Below are 13,263 nucleotides of genomic sequence, written 5' to 3'. Positions count from 1 at the left end.
ATCTGTCCTCTTTACAAAACTTTTTTATATTATGCAGAATATCCCGTGTTTTCTACATAAGAAAGATATTATCATGTATAATAGGGCATGTTCTCAATTCTTATGGAATGGTAAGAGACCACGCATTGCGCCCCATAGACTTATGAACTCTAAGCTTTCAGCCGGCCTCGCTCTCCCTAATATTCAATCATATAATCTGGCTACCTTAGCCAGATTTGCTCTAGACTGGCTAACTGGGAAAGACCAAATTTCCTCGGTTATCTGGGAAAATCAAATGGTGGCCCCGTTCAATTTGAAGGCACTTTTACACTGTCCCCTCACTTCCTTGCCCTCCAATATATTCTATATGACCACCTTTAAGAACGTCCTGGTGGCCTGGCAGAGGCTTTGTGTGGAAAACGATTGCTCCCCCCATATATCACAATATTTAACTATATGTGGTAATCCTGAGTTCGGGCCGGGCTTAACCAACCAGATATTCAAAGCTTGGGCGTCAAAGGGTCTTCAAAATATTTGGCAACTACTAGGTACAGATGGATACCCACGACTGTTTGAGGATATTGCAACACAATACGATCTACAGCCACGCGAATTCTATGCTTATCTCCAAGTTAGACATTATCTGCAGGAGCTAAGCTCAAAATACGGGAATAATTGGTCACGGGGCGAGCTACAGGCCAGGATCTCCCTGTATGCGGCAGGAATCTATACAATTTCTCCACTATATCTTCTCACAAACCAGAAAACGTCAAAGACACAGGTAACTGAGATGGTGGCAATGTGGGACACATATTTCCCAGATATAGACGAACAGACCATTATAGGGAGTTTCCAAATAATCCAGCAAAGCTGGGTACCGACTTCGTGGAGAGAGTCGCAGATAAAAATTGCTCTTAAAAGATATCTTACTCCTGCTGTTCTCTCCAAATGGTATAAATCAAGAGTCCTCTGTCCTAGATGTTCCTCATTAAGTGCAGATCTATTCCACTGTCTCTGGAGTTGCCCCAAAATCCATCAATACTGGAAGAAAATATCCTACTGGATGACAGTAATTTTGAAATTAGATCATAAAGTATCCCCAATGGATGTTTTCTTTTTGGTGAAATTTCAGGGAGTAACCAAGAATTACAATTTGATAAATACGATAATCCTAACAGCTCGGAATCTTATTTTTAAACAGTGGAAAGCTTCTTCTGCACCTACCATGAAACAATTTAAAAGTGCTATGGTTAACCATTTCACAACAGAGCAATTCAATATTCCCTATCCACAAGATAAATATCTTCCTACATTCTTCAAAAAATGGGAAACACTTGTGAGATCTTGTCCTCTCGCACTTCAGAAAAAGTTAATTAAACCTCTCAGAGACTCGGAGTATGTTATGGTAAACATTTTAGCTGGCCATTTCCCTGGAGATTGGGCGTCAGACTCTGGGTCAGGGGATTAGGTGGGGCGGGAGACGAGAGAGCTGCGGATTTCCCCTTTTTTTTTTTCTTTTTTTTTTTTTTTTTTTTTTTTTTTTGTTGTTATGTGTGATGTGTGAATGCCTGGGAGTGATATTAATTATTAAAAGAAGTAAAGATGAAAAATGATCACAAATTTGCACAATGTGTAGTATGTTTTTTAGACTTTGATACACATAGGATAAACTCTGGTTGATTGTCTAAATTTTGGATTATCTTTATTATGTAAATCACTATTGTAAGGGGATTTGTTGACCCTTACCTTGACACGGACTGTTAATGTTTAAACTGTATATGGAATATTTTATTCATTGTGATGTATTTTTTACATTGATTATTGTAATATATTATCTTTACTATAAAATAAAAGTTAAAAAAAAAATAAAAATATGGCAACCCTAGGGAGCACACATTTAAATTATGTTTCTATAGCTCTGCACAGAAAAAAAAATCAGGCACACACAGCTTGTCAAAACTAGAGGTAACATTAGGATACAGTTGATTTAGTCAGGTGTTTTGTGTCTCATTTTGTTTATATGAGGTTTCCCATGGTTACAACTTCATTTTTATTACCGAAATTTGAAAGGAAACCAATGGCACTACTAGCGTATACGACCTTAATTCCTACACTTATTTAATAATTTGTCAGGATGTGGGTGCTGTGTATAAAACCGTATTTAGCAAAGAAAGAGAAAGTATACACTTATAGCACTCCTAGGTCTGTAAATAAATTAAATCTAACTGGATGATACAAATTATTCCCTAAGGAATAAGTGGAAGGGGAGAAAACAGATTACAATTAAAATATAACTTTTATTGGGTTACGTTAAAAATAGGAATACACTTAAAATCACTCTTAAGCACCGATTTTCCTGATGTCAGCAAATTAGTACAAGTAAAGGTTATTGCTCCTAGTACTTAGGTGTTGATTGTGGGCTGGAGTGGGTGCTGCTATATACTTGTATCAGGAGATCTGATATACCAATTTATTAAAGTCCAAAGTTACTAATTCTTATGTGAGAATTAAGTATATGATATATTCTTTATATCTCAATAGTGATATATCTTAGCGGAGCTTGGTTTGGATTAAACACTGGATATATAATTTTTAATATTTCTGCTTGTTGCCAAGGTGGGATTATATATACCCAATTTATTATTTGGATTCTGAATAGAATCTCTTAACTCCGCTTTTAAGTATTAGCAGTTGCCTACCTCCGGATTGAAGAGTAGGTTGTTCCCTCCACAGTAACAAAAGCTAACCTTCATATATGTTTTTAAATTGTATCTGAATAATTGAACTACAATTTTATCTTTATTGAGACAATGTATATTGTTGTTGTACTTAATAGACTTATGTGTATTGGTTTCTCTGCGATTGTAAATAACGATCGTTGCTGTTTGGTGTGCTTAAACTATAATTTCAAAGATTATGTTCTTTAGTCTCTGCACTTGAGCTGTATGTGCTTCCGACTTGTGAATCATACACAGTTTGTATATTATGAATGAACTTCGGTAAGATTTATCTGCTCACAGTTTCTTTAATATCAGTTTAAATAGCTCTCTGTGATGCGGCAGTAGATAATCTTATATGTCGCAACATTGGAGCTTATCTGATTCTATCATCACAGAATGATTAAGTACCCATCTGGATAAATCACAATATACTCGTGATTAAATAATGTAGTTTCTTAGTATAATGAAACGTATCTGTTCTCAGTGACAACAAAGTTTAAGCAGATAGACGTACAAGCATTCCGCTTATGTTGTGAGTCTATAAAATTATAACCTAATGTTCATATCAATTTCCACACTTGCAGTAAATTATACTTAATCTGTGTACATTTCACTTTGCATACAGACAGGATTGCCCCGGAAATAGGTTTGTGCACTGTTCTGTTGTATAAGCTGTATTAACGGCAGAAATTATGCATACGTGATCAAGCTGCACATACTCATCTAGTCCAAAGCTAATATGATAGTGCTCTGAATATATTTTGTGCACCTTAGTTATGTAAAACACAGTTATCTTACAACAAGCGGTATCATGGATGTGGATGTATACCAAATGCAACTCGAAGTGAGTTAAATTATTAGGCAGTAGCGCCAAACAAAGTTCTATTATTAAGTCTTTATATATTTTGCAAATTGAAGTTAGCTAATACAGGAGAGATAGTACTTGCGATAATATTCAGTACCAGCACCATATATTCAACACCTGATTAGATCTGAGCGTTCATTATCAAGTGAAACCGTGGCTGACTACAGTAATTTGCGGTAGCTTAAGGCTGTCTAAAAACACAGGAGCTCCTAGGACTCCTCACCATTGCCCTATCGTCCCTAACATGTTTCGCAACTAAACGTTGCTTTTTCAAAGGTGAACGCGCCGCAATATTCGCGGCTATTTATATGGGGATGATTATATTGTGAACTAACGTGTTACATCGTGATTCCAAACATTAGAGGACAAATAATAAATGAAAGGATTCATCAATAAAGTACAGGAATAAATCAAAAAAGGGGAGGGGAAATGTGTGTTATAACATCAACCTGACTGGAATTGCTGTGTACATTATATTGTGAACAGGGGGGATTTTTAATCTCGTGTGTGGTTATAATCTTGTAGAGGAGATATGAAAAAAGGGATATATAAAATAGTATAGGGGCGTGAATAAACCATTAATAAAAAATCTATAATCATCCCCATATATTATATATTGGGTTTCACACAGATCACAATCTTAGGTATAGTTAGGTATAGTAACAAAATAATAACACTTCAGGATAAGAAAATATGTATATCATAATGATACTAACTTTTGCACAGAGTAACTGTGGTTAATACAATATCAGCCACCTCTGTCAACATATTTGGAAAATAAAACTTTTCAAAAAGACTAATTGCTTTTTCTATACCATATTCGCATCAGTATTTAATTTCAGGTTTGGGAAGAACTCAAGAATAAGCTCATAATTAGAATTAAATGAACTGCCCTAACAGTAGTATTCAGATGCGTCTCCACACGTCAATCATTAGCTCATCTCACATCATTGGTCTGAATTACATTACACGCCTATTGGGGGCGTGTTTCTAACGGCCTTAAATAGCCGCGAATATTGCGGCGCGTTCACCTTTGAAAAAGCAACGTTTAGTTGCGAAACATGTTAGGGACGATAGGGCAATGGTGAGGAGTCCTAGGAGCTCCTGTGTTTTTAGACAGCCTTAAGCTACCGCAAATTACTGTAGTCAGCCACGGTTTCACTTGATAATGAACGCTCAGATCTAATCAGGTGTTGAATATATGGTGCTGGTACTGAATATTATCGCAAGTACTATCTCTCCTGTATTAGCTAACTTCAATTTGCAAAATATATAAAGACTTAATAATAGAACTTTGTTTGGCGCTACTGCCTAATAATTTAACTCACTTCGAGTTGCATTTGGTATACATCCACATCCATGATACCGCTTGTTGTAAGATAACTGTGTTTTACATAACTAAGGTGCACAAAATATATTCAGAGCACTATCATATTAGCTTTGGACTAGATGAGTATGTGCAGCTTGATCACGTATGCATAATTTCTGCCGTTAATACAGCTTATACAACAGAACAGTGCACAAACCTATTTCCGGGGCAATCCTGTCTGTATGCAAAGTGAAATGTACACAGATTAAGTATAATTTACTGCAAGTGTGGAAATTGATATGAACATTAGGTTATAATTTTATAGACTCACAACATAAGCGGAATGCTTGTACGTCTATCTGCTTAAACTTTGTTGTCACTGAGAACAGATACGTTTCATTATACTAAGAAACTACATTATTTAATCACGAGTATATTGTGATTTATCCAGATGGGTACTTAATCATTCTGTGATGATAGAATCAGATAAGCTCCAATGTTGCGACATATAAGATTATCTACTGCCGCATCACAGAGAGCTATTTAAACTGATATTAAAGAAACTGTGAGCAGATAAATCTTACCGAAGTTCATTCATAATATACAAACTGTGTATGATTCACAAGTCGGAAGCACATACAGCTCAAGTGCAGAGACTAAAGAACATAATCTTTGAAATTATAGTTTAAGCACACCAAACAGCAACGATCGTTATTTACAATCGCAGAGAAACCAATACACATAAGTCTATTAAGTACAACAACAATATACATTGTCTCAATAAAGATAAAATTGTAGTTCAATTATTCAGATACAATTTAAAAACATATATGAAGGTTAGCTTTTGTTACTGTGGAGGGAACAACCTACTCTTCAATCCGGAGGTAGGCAACTGCTAATACTTAAAAGCGGAGTTAAGAGATTCTATTCAGAATCCAAATAATAAATTGGGTATATATAATCCCACCTTGGCAACAAGCAGAAATATTAAAAATTATATATCCAGTGTTTAATCCAAACCAAGCTCCGCTAAGATATATCACTATTGAGACATAAAGAATATATTATATACTTAATTCTCACATAAGAATTAGTAACTTTGGACTTTAATAAATTGGTATATCAGATCTCCTGATACAAGTATATAGCAGCACCCACTCCAGCCCACAATCAACACCTAAGTACTAGGAGCAATAACCTTTACTTGTACTAATTTGCTGACATCAGGAAAATCGGTGCTTAAGAGTGATTTTAAGTGTATTCCTATTTTTAACGTAACCCAATAAAAGTTATATTTTAATTGTAATCTGTTTTCTCCCCTTCCACTTATTCCTTAGGGAATAATTTGTATCATCCAGTTAGATTTAATTTATTTACAGACCTAGGAGTGCTATAAGTGTATACTTTCTCTTTCTTTGCTAAATTCATTTTTATTACACCTTGGAATCTAATGCTAATTTACCTAGTGCCTTCTCTTCTTTCTAACACCTGAGTGATTACAAATGATTTACAAGACTAATAAACAGAACTAATCAACAGCAAGTATTCTATCTAGCTGGAAATGGATTAATATGTGAAAGTATGCTGGGAATTCTTGTCCCATTATACATTCTTTCTTACCTTGGCTACCAATAAATGCTGCTTTGATTTTTCTCATTTACTTTTTTTATATATATATATAATTGTAGAAACAGATTAACTCAGCCTTTTTTATGAAAGGGACATCAAAATTAAACTTTCATGATTAAGGTAGAGCTTGCAATAATAATAAAAAAATAATCCAATTTACTTTGTTTTTTTAAAGAGACATGCACCTTCCTATAATTATGGGCGCTATTTTGAAACTTAAGTTTCACTGCAGGTATCTGAAGGAGAGTTGCTGCACATATACAAACACACGTCAGCACTGGAATGCAGTGAAACCTAGATTAAAAACATGGCGGCAACCATGTCTATAAGGAGCCAGGGAATAACCTCAATAATATGCTAATAAAACGTAACAGAACAAATTACATTTTAAAATGTAAGTAATTGGAAAGTTGTTTAAAATTGTATGTTCTATGTTAATCATAATTTTGACTTTCATGTCTTTTGAAAAATAATTTACCATTGTAATTTTGTAAAGTTTCAAGTGAAGAACAATTCAGGGAAACACCCCTTGAAATGCCTGACGAAGTAGATTTTCCAGACCTGTGCTGTGGTTGTTACGGACAGATGTAATAAGGGTTGCAACCTTGGCCATGTTTTCCTGAACACTTATGAGTTTCAAATGCTGCAGATTGTGCAGGGAGGAACATGAATAGTACTGTCCAGGCTAACCATTTATGAGCGGTCCAGGGGCACATTGCATGTTCCCTTCTGCGCACCCTGCAACATGTATAACTCATAACTGTCCAGGAAAACATGGCTGAGGTGGCAACCTTAGATGTAATTGAGCTTGTGCTCTGATCTAAACTATAACCGTGTAGAATGTTGCAGGGTTAGTTAAAATGTGTTATGCTTAAATATCACAGAAATATGATATTTCAAGGTTTATTGCAGAAAAAATATAAAATAAACAATAAATGCATATTGAAATGTTTAACTTTTCTTGATTAACATTTTCTAGGGAAGACAGTTTTGAGACTGGACTATAGAACAAAATCAGGACAGCCCCGCACTTTCTGTAACAAATTCTGGTTTACTATACACTATATCAAAATAAAATTACTTAGAAAAAGTCCCTCTTTATCTCAGCAGTATACAATATAAATTGTTCTACAGAACTTTGTTTTAAGAGAATATAACCACGGTGTTCTACTTATTCATTCTTATAGCAATTTAGAAAGGAATAAAATAACAGATTTGTGGTTAAGATAATTGTTAATAATTGGTTTTAGCAGGAAACAGATCGTTGGCTGCGTTACCAACTATTCCAGATAAAAAGTGAATTAAAAAAAAAAAAAGTATAATGAAATAAAATGCAAATAAAACTGTTACAGAAGATAACGTGGACCTGGCACTAAAACTAGAAATGAAAGGGACAGTAAACCCCTTGAGATTTTTATATAAAGGGCTAGATTATAAGTGGCAAAGGCGCGCAAACGATTGTGAAAACCCTAGTGCAATCTTTTGCAAGCCTTTGGGCAATCTTGATTTACGCTAGAACCCTTACTGTGAATTCAGAGCTGTGGTTAACTGTTTTGCGAAATTAAAAAGTTGCACAAAACACTTCAAAAATATATTACAAAGTACAGTTACAATGATATTAAAGGGACAGTCTAGTCCAAAACAAACTTTCATTATTCAAATAGGGCATGCAATTTTAAACAATTTTCCAATTTACTATCACCAATTTTGCTTTGTTCTCTTGGTATTCTTAGTTGAAAGCTAAATCTAGGAGGTTCATATGCTAAATTCTAAGCTCTAGAAGGCCGCCTCTTAGCTCAGGTCATTTTGACAGTTTTTCACCACTAGAGGGTGTCAGTTCATGTGTTTCATATAGATAACACTGTGCTCATGCACGTGGAGTTCTTAGGAGGCAGCACTGATTGGCTAAAATGCAAGTCTGTCAAAAGAACTTAAATAAGGGGGCAGTTAGCAGAGGCTTAGATACAAGATAATCACAGAGGTAAAAAGTGTATTTATATAACTGTGTTGGTTATGCAAAACTAGGGAATGGTTAATAAAAGGATTATCTATCTTTTAAAACAATAAATATTCTGGTGTAGACTGTCCCTATAACACTGTCTAATAAAAATTATTCTCAAAAAAACATAATTTATGTAAGAACTTACCTGATAAATTCATTTCTTTCATATTGGCAAGAGTCCATGAGCTAGTGACGTATGGGATATACAATCCTACCAGGAGGGGCAAAGTTTCCCAAACCTCAAAATGCCTATAAATACACCCCTCACCACATCCACAATTCAGTTTAACGAATAGCCAAGAAGTGAGGTGATAAAGAAAGGAGTAAAAAGCATCAACAAAGGAATCTGGAAATAATTGTGCTTTATACAAAAAAATCATAACCATCATAAGAAAAGGGTGGGCCTCATGGACTCTTGCCAATATGAAAAAAAATGAATTCATCAGGTAAGTTCTTACATAAATTATGTTTTCTTTCATGTAATTGGCAAGAGTCCATGACGTATGGGATATCAAATACCCAAGATGTGGAACTCCACGCAAGAATCACTAGAGAGGGAGGGATAAAAATAAACAACAGCCATATGCTGAAAAATTAATCCACAACCCAAAATATAATTTATTCTCATGAAGAAAAGAAAAACTTAAAACATCAGCAGAAGAATCAAACTGAAACAGCTGCTTGAAGAACTTTTCTACCAAAAACTGCTTCTGAAGAAGCAAATACATAAAAACGGTAGAATTTAGTAAATGTATGCAAAGAGGACCAAGTCGCCGCTTTGTAAATCTGATCAACTGAAGCTTCATTCTTATAAGCCCACAAAGTGGAGACTGATCTAGTAGAATGAGCTGTATGAGCTGTAATTCTCTGAGGCGGGGCCTGATCTGACTCTAAATAATCTTGATGAATCAAAAGCTTTAACCAAGAAGCCAAGGAAATAACAGAAGCCTTCTGACCTTTCCTAGAACCAGAAAATATAACAAATAGACTAGAAGTCTTTCTGAAATCTTTAGTAGCTTCAACATAATATTTCAAAGCTCTCACCACATCCAAAGAATGTAAGGATTTTTCCAAAGAATTCTTAGGATTAGGACACAAGGAAGGGACAACAATTTCTCTACTAATGTTGTTAGAATTCACAACTTTAGGTAAGAACTTAAATGAAGTCCGCAAAACCGCCTTATCCTGATGAAAAATCAGAAAAGGAGAGTCACAAGAAAGAGCAGAAAGCTCAGAAACTCTTCTAGCAGAAGAGATGGCCAAAAGGAACAACACTTTCCAAGAAAGTAGTTTAATGTCCAAAGAGTGCATAGGCTCAAATGGAAGAGCCTGTAACGCCCTCAAAAACAAATTAAGAATCCAAGGAGGAGAAATTGATTTAATGACAGGCTTAATACGAACTAAAGCCTTAACAAAACAGTGAATATCAGGAAGAGTAGCAATCTTTCTGTGAAATAAAACAGAAAGAGCAGAGATTTGTCCCTTCAAAGTACTTGCAGACAAACTTTTATCCAAACCATCCTGAAGAAACTGTAAAATTCTAGGAATTCTAAAAGAATGCCAAGAGAATTTATGAGAAGAACACCATGTAAGTCTTCCAAACTCGATAATAAATCTTCCTAGAGACAGATTTACGAGCTTGTAACATAGTATTAATTACTGAGTCAAAGAAACCTCTATGACTTAGCACTAAGTGTTCAATTTCCATACCATCAAATTTAATTATTTTAGATCCTGATGGAAAAAACGGACCTTGAGACAGTAGGTCCGGCCTTAACGGAAGTGGCCAAGGTTGGCAACTGGACATCAGAACAAGATCCACATACCAAAACCTGTGTGGCCATGCTGGAGCTACCAGCAACACAAACGATTGTTCCATGATGATTTTGGAGATCACTCTTGGAAGAAGAACTAGAGGCGGGAAGATATAAGCAGGTTGATAACACCAAGGAAGTGTGAGCGCATCCACTGCTTCCGCCTGAGAATCCCTGGACCTGGACAGGTATCTGGGAAGTTTCTTGTCTAGATGAGAAGGCATCAGATCGATTTCTGGAAGACCCCACATCTGAACAATCTGAGAAAACACATCCAGATGGAGAGACCACTCCCCTGGATGTAAAGTCTGACTGCTGAGATAATCCGCCTCCCAATTGTCTACACCTGGGATATGAACCGCAGAAATTAGACAGGAGCTGGATTCCGCCCAAACAAGTATCCAAGATACTTTTTTTCATAGCTTGGGGACTGTGAGTCCCACCCTAATGATGGACATATGCCACCATTGTAATATTGTCTGTCTGAAAACAAATGAACGGTTCTCTCTTTAACATAGGCCAAAACTGAAGAGCTCTGAGAATTGCAAGGAGTTCTAAAATATTGATTGGTAATCTCGCCTCTTGAGATTTCCAAACCCCTTGTGCTGTCAGAGATTCCCAGACAGCTCCCCAACCTGAAAGACTTGCATCTGTTGTGATCACAGTCCAGGTCAGCCAAACAAAAGAGGCCCCTTGAACTAAACACTGGTTATTTAACCACCACGTCAGAGAGTGTCAAACATTGGGATTTAAGGATTAACTGTGATATCTTTGTATAATCCCGGCACCATTGATTCAGCATACAAAGCTGGAGAGGTCTTATGTGAAAACGAGCAAAAGGAATCGCGTCCGATGCTGCAGTCATGAGGCCTAAAACTTCCATGCACATAGCCACTGAAGGGAATGACTGAGACTGAAGGTGCCGACATGCTGCAACCAATTTCAAACGTCTCTTGTCTGTTAGAGACAGAGTCATGGACACTGAATCTATCTGGAAACCTAAAAAGGTGACCCTTTTGGTAAATTGATCCTCCAACCATGTTTTCGAAGAAACAACACTAGTTGATTCGTGTGAGATTCTGCAGAACGTAAAGACTGAGCTAGTACCAAGATATCGTCCAAATAAGGAAACACTGCAATACCCTGTTGTCTGATTACAGAGAGTAGGGCACCCAGAACCTTTGAAAAGATTCTTGGAGCTGTTGCTAGGCCAAATGGAAGAGCAACAAATTGGTAATGCTTGTGTAGAAAAGAGAATCTCAGGAACTGATAATGTTCTGGATGAATCGGAATATGAAGGTAAGCATCCTGCAAGTCTATTGTAGACATATAATGTCCTTGCTGAACAAAAGGCAGAATAGTCCTTATAGTCACCATCTTGAAAGTTGGTACTCTTACTCTTAAAAATTTTCAGATCCAGAACTAGTCTGAATGAATTTTCTTTCTTTGGGACAATGAATAGATTTGAATAAAACCCCAGACCTTGTTCCTGAAAAGGAACCGGCATGATTACCCCTGAAACCTCCAGGTCTGAAACACACTTCAGGAAAGAAAAAGAAAATGCTGAGAAGCGCATGTCAACGTAGAAATCTTAGCACAAAATTACTTCACCACCTCCATAGGATGCAAAGTTTATAAAACTGAATTGTGGGTGTGGGGTGTATTTATAGGCATTTTGAGGTTTGGGAAACTTTGCCCCTCCTGGTAGGATTGTATATCCCATACGTCACTAGCTCATGGACTCTTGCCAATTACATGAAAGAAATATTGCACACAAAAGTTATAAAGGCTCAAAGGTATGACATCTCGGATTTAACATTGAGATACATACATAAACATATCTAAAGATGGATATGTATATATATGTGTGTGTGTACATATATATTAATGTATTTATTTGTGCTTATATGTATTTATAGACATATACACATATAAATACATAAATATATGTACGCACGTACATATATTTATGTAAAGCCTTTTGCTGTAAAGTAGATGAAAACATGTAAAATCATATTTATGCAATATTCATATTTTATAAAGGTTTTAACTATGTATTTAGTGTAAATAATTTACATTCCAATGTTTTGTACATAGCAGAATATGTTCTATGTATTTATAAATAGATATTCCTGTATATATCTATACCTTTATATAATTTTATATATATATATATATATATATATAAAAGTATAAATATATATTTGTATTTTTGCAGTACAGCCGTTCCACTCCTTGCTCTCTCTCTAGCCCCCCTCTCTTTTGCTCTCTCCCCCCTCTTTTTTGCGCTCTCTCTCCCCCTCTCTTCTGCTTTCTCTCTCCCCCTCTCTCTATTTTGCTCTCTCCCTCCCCCCTCTCTTTTGCTCTCTCTCTCCCCCTCTCTTTTGCTCTCTCTCTCCCTCTCTTTTCCTCCCTCTCTTTTGCGCTCTCTCTCTCGTGCTCTCCCCCTCTCTTTTCCTCTCTCTCCCCTCTCTTTTGCTGTCTCTCTCCCTCCCTTTTCCTCTCTCTCTCCCCCTCTCTTTAGCTCTTTCTCTCCCCCTCTCTTTTGCTCTCTCTCTCTCTCCTCTCTTATGCTCTCTCTCTCCCCCTCTTTTTTCCTCTCTCTCTCCCCTCTTTTTTCCTCTCTCCCCCTCTTTTTTCCTCTCTCTCTCCCCAATCTTTTTTCCTCTCTCCCCCCTCTTTTTTCCTCTATTTCTCCCCTTTCTTTTGCTCTCTTCCCCCCTCTCTTTTGCTGTCTCTCTCCCCCACTGTTTTGCTGTCTCTCTCCCTCTCTCTTTTGCTCTCTCTCTCCTCCCTCTCTATTGCTCTTTCTCTCCCCCTCTCTTTTGCTTGCTCTCTCTCGCTCTCCCCCCTCTCTTTTACACGCTCTCTCTCTCTCCCCCTTTCTTTTGCTCTCTCCCCCCTCTCTTTTGCTCTCTCTCTCCCCTTTCTCACCCTCTCTTTTG

Source organism: Bombina bombina, chromosome 1 (assembly GCF_027579735.1).
Source record: "Bombina bombina isolate aBomBom1 chromosome 1, aBomBom1.pri, whole genome shotgun sequence".
Lineage (NCBI taxonomy): Eukaryota > Metazoa > Chordata > Amphibia > Anura > Bombinatoridae > Bombina > Bombina bombina.
This window is presented reverse-complemented; position numbering follows the sequence as displayed.